General features: G+C 40.5%; 1 protein-coding gene across 3 annotated transcripts in view; it reads right to left on the bottom strand.

Moving 5' to 3' along the window:
- LOC124278528 (alpha-1A adrenergic receptor-like) overlaps positions 1-13,482 on the bottom strand; it is a 201,604-nt gene that overhangs the window by 66,663 nt on the left and 121,459 nt on the right. For all 3 annotated transcript variants that reach the window (XM_046714257.1, XM_046714254.1, XM_046714255.1), the window contains exon 2: positions 11,551-11,642. The gene's annotated coding sequence lies outside the window, so the exon portion shown is untranslated. The remainder of the gene's footprint in view (positions 1-11,550; positions 11,643-13,482) is intronic.

Below are 13,482 nucleotides of genomic sequence, written 5' to 3'. Positions count from 1 at the left end.
CTGGGCATGAGGGTGGCTTGACAGTTCTGAGCCTTGCTACGTCCTGGACATGAGGGTGGCTTGACAGTTCTGAGCCTTGCTACGTGCCAGGGCATTAGGGTGGCTTGACAGTTCTGAGCCTTGCTACGTGCCTGGGCATGAGGGTGGCTTGACAGTTCTGAGACTTGCTACATGCCTGGACATGAGGGTGGCTTGACAGTTCTGAGCCTTGCTACATGCCTGGACATGAGGGTGGCTTGAGTTCTGAGCCTTGCTACGTGGCTGGACATAAGGATGGGTTGACAGTTCTGAGCCTTGCTACGTGCCTGTGCATGAGGGTGGCTTGACAGTACTGAGCCTTGCTACGTGCCAGGGCATTAGGGTGGCTTGACAGTTCTGAGCCTTGCTACGTGCCTGGGCATGAGGGTGGCTTAACAGTTCTGAGCCTTGCTACAGTTCACTGAGCCTTGTGCCTGGACATGAAGGTGGCTTGACAGTTCTGAGACTTGCTACATGCCTGGACATGAGGATGGGTTGACAGTTCTGAGTCTAGCTACGTGTCTGGGCATGAGGTCGGCTTGACAGTTCTGAGCCTTGCTACGTGCCAGGGCATGAGGTCGGCTTGACAGTTCTGAGCCTTGCTACGTGCCTGGACATGAAGGTGGCTTGACAGTTCTGAGACTTGCTACATGCCTGGACATGAGGGTGGCTTGACAGTTCTGAGCCTTGCTACATGCCTGGACATGAGGGTGGCTTGAGTTCTGAGCCTTGCTACGTGGCTGGACATAAGGATGGGTTGACAGTTCTGAGCCTAGCTACGTGCCTGTGCATGAGGGTGGCTTGACAGTACTGAGCCTTGCTACGTGCCAGGGCATTAGGGTGGCTTGACAGTTCTGAGCCTTGCTACGTGCCTGGGCATGAGGGTGGCTTAACAGTTCTGAGCCTAGCTACGTGCCTGGGCATGAGGGTGGCTTGACAGTTCTGAGCCTTGCTACGTGCCAGGGCATGAGGGTGGCTTGACAGTTCTGAGCCTTGCTACGTGCCTGGACATGAGGTGGCTTGACAGTTCTGAGCCTTGCTACGTGCCTGGACATGAGGGTGGGTTGACAGTTCTGAGCCTAGCTACGTGCCTGGGCATGAGGGTGGCTTGACAGTTCTGAGCCTTGCTACGTGCCTGGACATGAAGGATGGGTTTGACAGTTCTGAGAAGTCTAGCTACGTGCCTGGGCATGAGGGTGGGTTGACAGTTCTGAGCCTAGCTACGTGCCTGGACATAAGGATGGGTTGACAGTTCTGAGTCTAGCTACGTGGCTGGACATAAGGATGGGTTGACAGTTCTGAGCCTTGCTACGTGCCTGGGCATGAGGGTGGCTTGACAGTTCTGAGCCTAGCTACGTGCCTGGCTACGAGGGGTGTTTGACAGTTCTGAGCCTTGCTACGTGCCTGGGCATGAGGGTGGCTTGACAGTTCTGTGCCTAGCTACGTGCCTGAATATGAGGGTGGCTTGACAGTTCTGAACCTTGCTTCGTGCCTCGATCTCACCTGTGGTAATTAATCATGTTTTTTCTGCGATGAAGAAAGGGGGCATGGATGTCAAACACATCTTAGGCGCCGCAATTCGTCCTGAAAAGTTGTGTCCCTTTGGCTGACATTATGTGATGTAACTGAGATACCTTTCAAATCTCGCAAATCTCGCTCACTCACTCACTCATTCCACAAGGCTTGTCAGAAAGTTCTTTCTTTACGTTGCGTATAGTAGAAATATAACAGTCCCAAATCTCGTGAATAGGACGGTTTGTCATGCGTTTAAGCCACAGTCATGCACTGTGGCCATGGTAATAGGAGATTTGTGAACAGGTGCATTGTGGTTGTAAAACGACACAATTCCAGTGAAATGTCACCACATGTAACCTCGATACTCTCATGCAGTTATCTAAGCATATTGGTAAAACACTGGCCATTAGTGGTCTGACCTTTCGGGATGTTGTCCAACAGTAGTTTTGAAATACCAGAGTACCGGACATCATCTTGCCAATTGATGTAACAGACATCGCCTTCTTTGGAAGAAACATTAAACGTTACCAATGCTGTCACTGATGTTTTTGTCCGGTTGATAGTGCTGACTCATCCATAGATACTAGTCGCACAACACAATCACCTGAGGTTGCTTCAGAATGACGTGATGAACCTGTCAAAGTTCTGATCAGGAAGTCACAAACCTTTGAACCGTCAAAGTTCTGATCAGGAAGTCACAAACCTTTGAACCGTCAAAGTTCTGATCAGGAAGTCACAAACCTTTGAACCGTCAAAGTTCTGATCAGGAAGTCACAAACCTTTGAAACGTCAAAGTTCTGATCAGGAAGTCACAAACCTTTGAACCGTCAAAGTTCTGATCAGGAAGTCACAAACCTTTGAACCGCGCGTGTCGTAACCTTTTCATAAACAATTGTTTCCGCAAAATGATCTGTATTCTCTTATGAGAGATGCTTCTGCATTTGCTGTGACACGTGGTGAGTTGTCGATAATCTATAATCAGTGATTGTGTATTATCACCATTTGATTTTGTGGTGGCAACTGAAGATATACATGACCTTTGATCATCTGATCGTCTTCTCGGCTCTCTCTTCTTCTCTTCCTGAAATCAGCTGCGCACCTCTCAAACCTTCGAAAGGGAGGACTATTCTCGAAATCTGGTTTATAGTGAGTGAGTATGGTTTTAAGATGCGTTTAGCAATAATCCGACAATATTCCAACAATATCAAGGAGGGGGACATCAGATATGGGCTTCACATGTTATATCCATGTGGGAAATCGTACCCGGGTCTTCGGCGTGCCGAGCGGACGCCTAATCCGCCCCAAAAGCTGGTTGTTAGAGTAATCCCTTTCTGCTGGAGATACTTGAGGAAGTGATCATTATTACAAGCAAAACACAAGAACTATTCTATGTACGTAAATTCGTAAAGGTGAATTGCTTTCATACATTCCATATCAATGTTCTATGATGATCATCCATAAGAACGCCCAACGCACAAATTACAGATTGCTTGGCGCTTGCGATGACAGCGTCATCATGTGTTGGGCTTTAGTGGCCTTTTTAAGGGAAGAATTCAGTTTCTGACTTTACAGTAATTTTATACTTTAATCTCGGTTGACTTGTGGAAGTGTCAGTGCTATGTCGATGAAGTCAGTAAGATTTAGTTCCATCCTGGTGTCATCTATACATGGGCGTCATGTTAGGATGTTACCCACAAGATCTCCATGACACTGGATACTGGGGGCATAGGCTTCTCTGGAATCCACATGGAAACCACCCTGTCTAATCTACTCAACTGAGTGTTTCATTCACAAACACAATCTCGCAGAGTAAATATCTTTGGTATCTTATCAAGTAGTTTCTGGTTATATCGATTAATATGTCATGGACTATCTTACACATCTGAAAGAAACCTTCATAAATTGCATCTCTGATTTCTTAAAAAGTGATATTAATAAGATGTTATCAATGTTGGCTAAAACGACAGAAATAATATTTCCACACTCCTTTCATTATATTAAACGTAGATTATACCAAGGAAGACATTTATCATGTGTCGGTAAAGTGATTACACGTAATGTTGTTACAAGTGGGATATACATGTACAGTTTAACCCTTGTGAACCCCGTCTACCTCATCTAAAGCTGCTCTTGCGAACCATCGTTGTACAATACATAACTCCTCATAGCAAACTCTTCAAACCCTGAAAGCCGTGCCTCCATGGAGCTAATGTCCGAGGTCTGAATTTAAGCATAAGACAGCGTCTGACATCTAACACAGATTTGTGTGTAATACAATGTGTGGCATCTATTACAATGATAAGTGTGTAATAGTGTGACAATTATTACAGCATTTAGTGTGCAATACACACATATGATACAACGATTAGTGTGTAATACAATATGTGAAATCTAATACAACGATTAGTGTGCAATACAATGTGTGACATCTATTACAGCAATTAATGTGTAATACAATGTGTGACATCTAATAAAACGATTAGTGTGTAATACAATGTGTGACATCTAATACAGCGATTAGTGTGTAATACAATGTGTGACATCTAATACAGCGATTAGTGTGTTATACAATGTGTGGCATCTAATACAATGATTAGTGTGCAATACAATGTGTGACATCTAATACGACGATTAGTGTATAATACAATGTTGCATCTAATACAACGATTATTGTGTAATACAATGTGTGACATCTAATACAGCAATTAATGTGTAATACAATGTGTGACATCTAATACAACGATTAGTGTGTAATACAATGTGTGACATCTAATACAGCAATTAATGTGTAATACAATGTGTGACATCCAATACAACGATTAGTGTGTTATACAATATGATACACCTAATACAAAGATTAGTGTGTAATTCAATATGTGACATCCAATAAAACGATTAGTGTGTAATACAATGTGTGGCATCTAATACAATGATAAGTGTGTAATACAGTGTGACAATTATTAGAGCATTTAGTGTGCAATACACACATATGATACAACGATTAGTGTGTAATACAATGTGTTACATCTAATACAGCGCTTAGTGAGTAATGCAGTGTGTGACATCTAATACAACGATTAGTGTGTAATAAAATGTGTGACATCTAATACAGCAATTAATGTGTAATACAATGTGTGACATCCAATACAACGCTTAGTGTGTAATACAATATGATACATCTAATACAACGATTAGTGTTTAATACAATCTGTGACATCCAATACAACAATTAGTGTGCAATACAATATGCGGCAGCTAATACAACGATTAGTGTGCAATACAATGTGTGACATCTAATACAATGATAAGTGTGTAATACAGTGTGACAATTATTACAGCATTTAGTGTGCAATACACACATATGATACAACGATTAGTGTGTAATACAATATGTGAAATCTAATACAATGATTAGTGTATAATGCACTCGATGTCTGAAATTTACATGAATAATGACCTGTTTGACATCGAGTAAAATGGTTCATGTATCATACACTGTGTGGCATCGAATATACCGATTAACGAATAATACACTGTGTGACATCGAATACACCGATTAACGAATAATACACTGTGTGACATCTAATACAACTTCAGTAAAGGAAATCATCGCGAAAGGTCCGGATTAGACTTGATAAAGTAAAGCAGACTTTGGACAATAAGATAAGATAAGATAAAGCAGCCATATATAACATTGCAAATGATAACCATAAAACGATTGTTAAAATATTCAGGATATAAATGCATCAAATTATTACACAAACATTGATATTGACTAGAATTTGGACAGTTGGAAGACAAATCATTCACTGAATTTATTGTTATACACTACTACTAACTGAAACAAATGAGTGGCGAACCCTGTTGTTCTTAAAGTCGGCATACGCAGCCTGCGTCCAGAAGGTAATGATGAATATTCCGAAAACAGTATGTGAGTAGGATCACTTAAACTTTTGTTTGCCTATTTTGAAATTTGCTGCTCACAATAACTAACGATACTTTCGATAGGAAGTCCAATAATTTTAGACGCTGCATTTACGATTTTTGAGAGTTTACTCTGGAGTCTATTCTGGACAGACAGGTTCCCGAACCAACTCAAGAAATTAAAGGTTATGACATTTTGAATAAAAGTTTTGTAAAATAACTTCATGATAGTTTGGTCGATTTTAAAATGTTTCAACTTCCACAAAAAATGCAAGCGTTCTTGTGTCCTTTCCTATATTTTTTCTCAGTGTTTTCGGTCCAGGAGAGTTTTGAATCTAAGACAGTACCCAAATGTTTGTATTCAGTTACTCATTCTATTTCATTATCTTCAATACTTACAGCATTTATTGTTGACTTACCTTTTCTAAAATATATGTTCATTTCTTTTGTTTTTGCACATTCAAAAATAAAAAGTTTTATTTACACCATTCTACAAATTTTGAAATTTCAGATCTGTAACTAAATTCTGATTCCCTATTAAGGCCTACCAACAAACTGTAGAACATGTTTCTGCGTTGGATACACATTCATTGGTGTACAATATAAACAAAATTGGTGAAATAACGCAACCTTGTGGAGCGCCAGTTGATGTGTTTACAACTGATGATTTCACATTATTAACCCGTACAAATTGTTGGCTGTTAACTAGAAATGAATTAATCCATTTGATGATGTTAGAATTAACATTCATTTTGGAAAGTTTATCAATTAACAAATTAGGCTGAATAGTATTAAAGGCAGATGATAAATCAACAAACATTATTCTCACCTAAGTACCATAGTTTTCTAAATGCTTATTATGTTGTTTAACAAGGGGATTGTTGCATCTTCTACCCCATGCCTTGCTCTGTATGCAAATTGTAATTGGTCAAGAACATGGCTGATTTCATTCAGCAATAAGATCTTAACAATGCGTTCTAAACATTTCATGGCAATAGAGGTTAGGGCCACAGGTCTGAACTCATTATTAACAGAGGGATTTTTCTTTTTTGGCAACGGAATAATTTTAGAGGTTTTCCAAAGAATAGGAACATTATGAAAAGTAATTGATATCTGAAATAGCTTTTGAAAAATAACAGCCAGTTGCACTCTACATTCCTTAAGAACAATCTCAAACAAGTTATCAGGCCCACAACATCTATGTGGGTTTGTCTTAGCGAACGAATTAATCACATCATCTGTCGATATATTCAACATTTCACAAGGTGGAAGCGATTCAAATACAAGCCTCCTTTCATCTGAAAAATACCTAGTATCAAATCGGGAGTAGAAGGAGTTTAACTCATTTGAAAACGATAAATCATCACTGGATTCCAACTGTCGAGCTCTAATATTTGATCCAATGATGCCACTCCATGCATTACGTAAATTATTTACAGAAAAATGTCTTTCAATCTTTGATTTGTATTCATCTTTACACTTCCTTGTTAAACAAGCAATCTCTTTCTGAATCTCTTTAACCTTGACCCTGTCCCCTGTACAAAAGCTCTTTTCTTTTCATTTAAAACTGATTTGAACTCTTTAGTTAACCAAGGCTTGTTATTAGGAAATATTTTAATACATTTGACTGGCACAATGTGTTCTACACAGAAATTTATATAATCAATTACAGTATTTGTAAACTCAAATTATCACTAGTATGTTCAAACATATCCCAATTTGTACAATCAAAACATCATCTCAACTGCTCTGAACAATCGTTCGTCCATGACTTTACATATTTTAGGACTGACTTTAATTTTTGACGATACAAAGGAATTAAATAAACAGTAATGTGATCAGAAGTCCCAATCGGAGCCTTTGCAAAAGATTTGTAGGCATCTTTCACATTACCATAGCACAAGTCAATAGTTTTTCTAGATCTTGTCGGACACTTCACATACTGATGGTATGCTGGCAGAACATGTTTTAAGTCACTTGCATTGAAATCTCCGAGTATGAATTTTGGTGCCTCTGGTGAAAAATCATTAAGTTAGTCCATATTGGTGTGAATAGTGTCGGCAGCTCGTTTCACATTAGCATCCGGCGGAAAATATACACTGGTCACAAAAACTTGTCCGAATTCCCTCGGAAGATAATAGGCCCTGAGTGAAATGCACAAAAGTTCAATGTCCTTGTTGCAGATAAATTCTCGAACCACGTGCTGCTTGCACCAGCGCTCGTTTACATAAACACACACACCTCCTCCAACACGTTTCCCGCTTGCCGTATGTCTATCCAGTCGAATCGGCGATCCGAATCCACTGAGTTCCAAACTTGCGTTGTCCACAGTCCCGTTCAACCGCGTCTCCGTAAAGCACAGGAGACAGCTTTCTCGAAACTCATACATATACTTTACACAAGCCTCAATTTCATTTATTTGGCGCCGTAGACTTCTGACAGTTGACAGAATGATTGTTGGGAGAAGGGGTCTGTACTTCCGGGTTCTCACCTTTTGTCTTCTGACGTAGCACGTGAATGGAAGCAAGGGAAGCAACTCTGCTAGTATTCCAAAGGCGGACATGTGATTCAACAAGTATAGTTAGAGTTAATTCCCCAGTCCCTTCACTCCGTCGAACCGGAAGCTGGCAGGGGTAATGGAGACGAAGAGCGTTTTGATATGCCACGAGTATCGCTTAAAATGTTGAATGGAATATAGCTTACGTGAGTAATTATTTAACATGAAGGTGGAAATCTGAGAGCACATCCCTTAAGGAAATGGGTGTTTACCTTTGATGGTGGCGATATTTTATTTTGACATTAAACATTGTCATATTTTTCGAACCATGCAAGGGGAGTACGGTGCCAACCATTGCTCGCTTTGCTCGCATATAGGAAGACCGGTAATTTTTCTCTGTGATTGTAGTTTGAATGTGATTGGAGCAAGCCCTCCATAACGAATGAATAATACCTCAACGTCAAATTTAAAGTCTGATACAGTCAGCGTGGAGGAGGCTCATTGATGCTATTGCAGTTGATGGAGGTTACAATAGATATTGTCATTGTGCTTATGTGAATCCTTGAGCATTGTATGCAGCTTTGTTGGTCACGTCATAAGGTCATCGTTATCAGCACTACAGAAAGAGTCATTTTTCTTACATATTTGCTTCTCTGAATAAACTACAGCTTTCCTTTGTTTGGCGTTTAGATTTGCCATGCAATTAATCTTTTAGGGTCAGTTTATACAAATAGTTAGTTAAATTGATGTTTGAATAAGTTCCTTTGCTATGGTTAATGGTAACATATTGATACTATGAAATATGTGGGGTGTTGCGATACATTATTCCATGTGTATATCTGAATGTATACAGCGCCAGGGAATGCCAGAACGTACCAACCAACACAAGCACAACGAATCAATTCACCTCATCCCAGTTAAAGCGTCATAACATGGGGTGAATACCAGAGCATGATGCCTTGATTCAAATATAACACACTGATACACCGCTTGTCTACATACCTCATCACAGCTGCCTTGATTCAAACATAACAGTCACACTGATACACCGCTTGTCTACATATCTCTTAACTGCTGTCTTGATTCAAATATAACACACTGATACACCGCTTGTCTACATACCTCATCACTGCTGCCTTGATTCAAATATAACACATTGATACACCGCTTGTCTACATACCTCATCACTGCTGCCTTGATTCAAATATAACACACTGATACACCGCTTGTCTACATACCTCATCACTGCTGCCTTGATTCAAATATAACACACTGATATACCGCTTGCCCAAATACCTCATCACTGCTGCCTTGATTCAAATATAACACACTGATACACCGCTTGTCTACATACCTCATCACTGCTGCCTTGATTCAAATAAGACAGTCACACTGATACACCGCTTGTCTACATACCTCATCACAGCTGCCTTGATTCAATATAACACACTGATACACCGCTTGTCTACATACCTCATCACTGCTGCCTTGATTCAAATATAACAGTCACACTGATACACCGCTTGACCACATACTTCATCACAGCTGCCTTGATTCAAATATAACACATTGATACACAGCTTGTCTACATACCTCATCACAGCTGCCTTGATTCAAACATCACAGTCACACTGATACACCGCTTGTCTACATATCTCTTAACTGCTGTCTTGATTCAAATATAACACACTGATACACCGCTTGTCTACATACCTCATCACAGCTGCCTTGATTCAAATATAACACATTGATACACCGCTTGTCTACATACCTCATCACTGCTGCCTTGATTCAAATATAACACACTGATACACCGCTTGTCTACATACCTCATCACTGCTGCCTTGATTCAAATATAACACACTGATACACCGCTTGTCCACATACCTCATCACTGCTGCCTTGATTCAAATATAACAGTCACACTGAGACACCGCTTGTCTACATACCTCATCACTGCTGCCTTGATTCAAATATAACACACTGATACACCGCTTGTCTACATACCTCATCACTGCTGCCATTCATATAACACACTGCTGCCTTGATTCATCACTGCTGCCTTGATTCCAAATATAACACACTGATACACCGCTTGTCTACATACCTCATCACTGCTGCCTTGATTCAAATATGACACACTGATACACCGCTTGCCCAAATACCTCATTACTGCTGCCTTGATTCAAATATAACACACTGATACACCGCTTGTCTACATACCTCATCACTGCTGCCTTGATTCAAATGTAACACACTGATACACCGCTTGTCTACATACCTCATCACAGCTGCCTTGATTCAAAATATAACAGTCACACTGATACACCGCTTGTCTACATACCTCATTACTGCTGCCTTGATTCAAATATAACACACTGAGACACCGCTTGTCTACATACCTCATCACTGCTGCCTTGATTCAAATGTAACACACTGATACACCGCTTGTCTACATATCTCATCACAGCTGCCTTGATTCAAAATATAACAGTCACACTGATACACCGCTTGTCTACATACCTCATCACTGCTGCCTTGATTCAAATATAACACACTGATACACCGCTTGTCTACATACCTCATCACTGCTGCCTTGATTCAAATATAACACACTGATACACCGCTTGTCCACATACCTCATCACTGCTGCCTTGATTCAAATATAACACACTGATACACCGCTTGTCTACATACCTCATCACTGCTGTCTTGATTCAAATATAACACACTGATACACCGCTTGTGTACATACCTCATCACTGCTGCCTTGATTCAAACATAACACACTGATACACCGCTTGTCAATATACCTCATCACTGCTGCCTGGTACGTCGCATGTGCCAAAGCATACGCACGCTCGCACAAACACAGAGTATGTAAACACTCTTAGTATCAACTGCACGGTGAACTCAAATATGTATTTGTTACAAATCAAAGACCGTGTTAATTACTCAGCAGCTGAAAATGCTGACCCTGGTCGAACAACCTGTCCAGATTCCATCAGCTAACTGACCAATGATCACATTCCACGGTCAATACACGGAAGGAGGAAAGTCACGTGGCTGACTTGGCTGTACTTCCTAACAACTCGATCAACTCTTAACCAATTATTTTACTTTCTGTCAGAATCATCGTTTTTTTCCTTTATAATTGACCCTAGTAGTTGAAATCCAATTTACGGAAGCATATTATACAGTGAAACGTAGTCGTAAAATGGAGCCAGTGTCCTCCACACGGCGTCTCGAAGCGGTAACAAACTGTGCTATTATGAAATTCAAGAATTTAGAACCTACACGGAGCACTAATGTGAGAGATATACCTGCTATTAGGTTACATCGCGACCAGCTTGTTATGGAGATTACATGCTGCACAAATAACTAACTATCAATACGAATAATGTGGCTCATAGCCGCCCATCTCATGTAAATGTCATACATCAATACACCGGATCCACATGGATATCTTCTACGGATGATCACAGTGTATTGTGCATATGTTACACCCGTAAATGCAGGTCCCAAAGCCTTCCCGCCATTTCAAATGTTAGTATCTTCCGCAAGGGACATTTGTCGTATAATCTGTAACTACATACCTTACACATTACCGTGTGCAGAGGAGTGTCTACACACTGGCCTGAAGTACGTCTTGTCATGGTATCCCGACTGCCACACACAAAGCATCGATCTACATATGAACAAGGCAACATAGATTTAGTCGAGGACAGACACACACATTCTTAACAATAACAGACTCACAGACACTCGGGCTATCAATGAAGTCCTTGAAAAGTGTCTCAAGTTTCTGGTGTTATCGACCAGGTTGTATAAGATCAACTAACTGGAATCAGATTGTGATGAGGTGTGGGAGTAAGGGCTACACTACATGTTGGGAAGCCGCTCTCTGCTGGATGCTGTCACACAAAATACACACCGGCTCACACAAGTCCTAATTCAGATACAGAAAACAGAACTTACAGATTATTGAAGCACAAACCACGTTCGGGCAGGGCGTCGATTGTGTATAAACAGAGATTCCCTGCTACAAGGAAGATATCGGCACGTCTTGTTACTTACTGTGAACCTATCACCACATCACTCCTGTACATTGTAATATGTTCCCGTTATGATTCACATTTCCTCACATTGTTTGACAGCGTATCTAGACAAGGTAGATATTAATATTAACAACCCCATTTGACTAAACACAGGTTAACCATGACAAAGATGGTCAATTGATTTGGTACAGTTAACGACAAAAATGTCCACTGTTATTATTTCATAAACCCAAAGTAAATGGCTACGATTTATACGTTTACCAGCTCTTCTCGGTAGGAAGGGAAAGACTAAGAGGTACTGTACAGATACCGATTACCAATGGTGTTTCCTGTAAGATCATCACCACACCTTCAGCTCCCCAAACTTCCGGGACGTGTTATCGCCAGATTGTCTTGTTTTTCGGTGTATAAAACTGAAATAGATTCCCAGCATGACTGTCACTGATAGACGCAACTACCTTAGTGAAAGGGGCATGTTGCACTAAACATTGGGAACTATTTCTCGACAATTAGGTTTCTGTGTCTATATGTTTGGAAATAGCATAAAGCAGGAGGCACTTCCGCTGACTGCACGTTGATTGGTTTACCAGCAGGTTGAGCCAAGTAACAGGAGAGCATATATATAGCGTTGGCCTGCATGAAAGCAGTATTGTATTTAGTATTTATTATCTAAACTCCTTCTGATTAAGTATCTGTTATGTTCTGTACCATGGATGATAAACGATAGTAAATACATTACACGGTTATAAATGTCGCCTGCGTTGCATTGATTGTTGAATGAAGTTCATCAAAGTATGTCCCTGTCAAAAACAATATTACGCTGAATATGAAATCGGGTGTTTTTTCTGATAATAAAGAAGGTCTCGGCATGTAAGTAACGTTTGCCGGTATGGGCTAACAAGGAGCATGTGACATGAGTGGGGTCGAACCGTGTATTTATGATTCAGCTTCTCATGGAGAGTCTCCAGTAAAAAGCTGTGTGTTCCTTCACACCCTTCCACCCTGACACACGTGCTGCTAATTCATGGAGTTATATTTCAGTATGATTGTTAAAGCCTTAAGTTGATCAAGTCATTATATCTCTAAAGCCCATTAAAAAAGCAGATACTGTTTATGGCAATTCAGATGGAATTCTTTCTGATGTTTCTCTTTTAGACAGAAGTGCTTAAAGTTTATGTTCTTGCTTTTCTCTTAAAGAATCAGTCAATTATCATGTGTAAACAGAGAAGCAGTCCACCAAAGACAACAATGACATATATTACCAAAGAGGAAGTCCTACCTGATCAAAGACTATCTCAGTGATAAATGTCTCCACCAATCACCATCCCGATTCAACAAGCGACTCCAAGTAGCTATTGACATCACTACCGCTTCTGTGGTTGCAGATTGAAAGAAATCAGCACCAACACTGGCAGTGAAGATGAATAGCGCCTTCTCACATACTCGACTACACGCATTCTAATGGAGGAA

Source organism: Haliotis rubra, unplaced genomic scaffold (assembly GCF_003918875.1).
Source record: "Haliotis rubra isolate DU_JTF1 unplaced genomic scaffold, ASM391887v1 Scf239, whole genome shotgun sequence".
NCBI classification, from domain to species: Eukaryota; Metazoa; Mollusca; class Gastropoda; order Lepetellida; family Haliotidae; genus Haliotis; species Haliotis rubra.
Note: the sequence above shows the minus strand (reverse complement) of the source record. Positions and strands in the feature narration are given on the sequence as shown.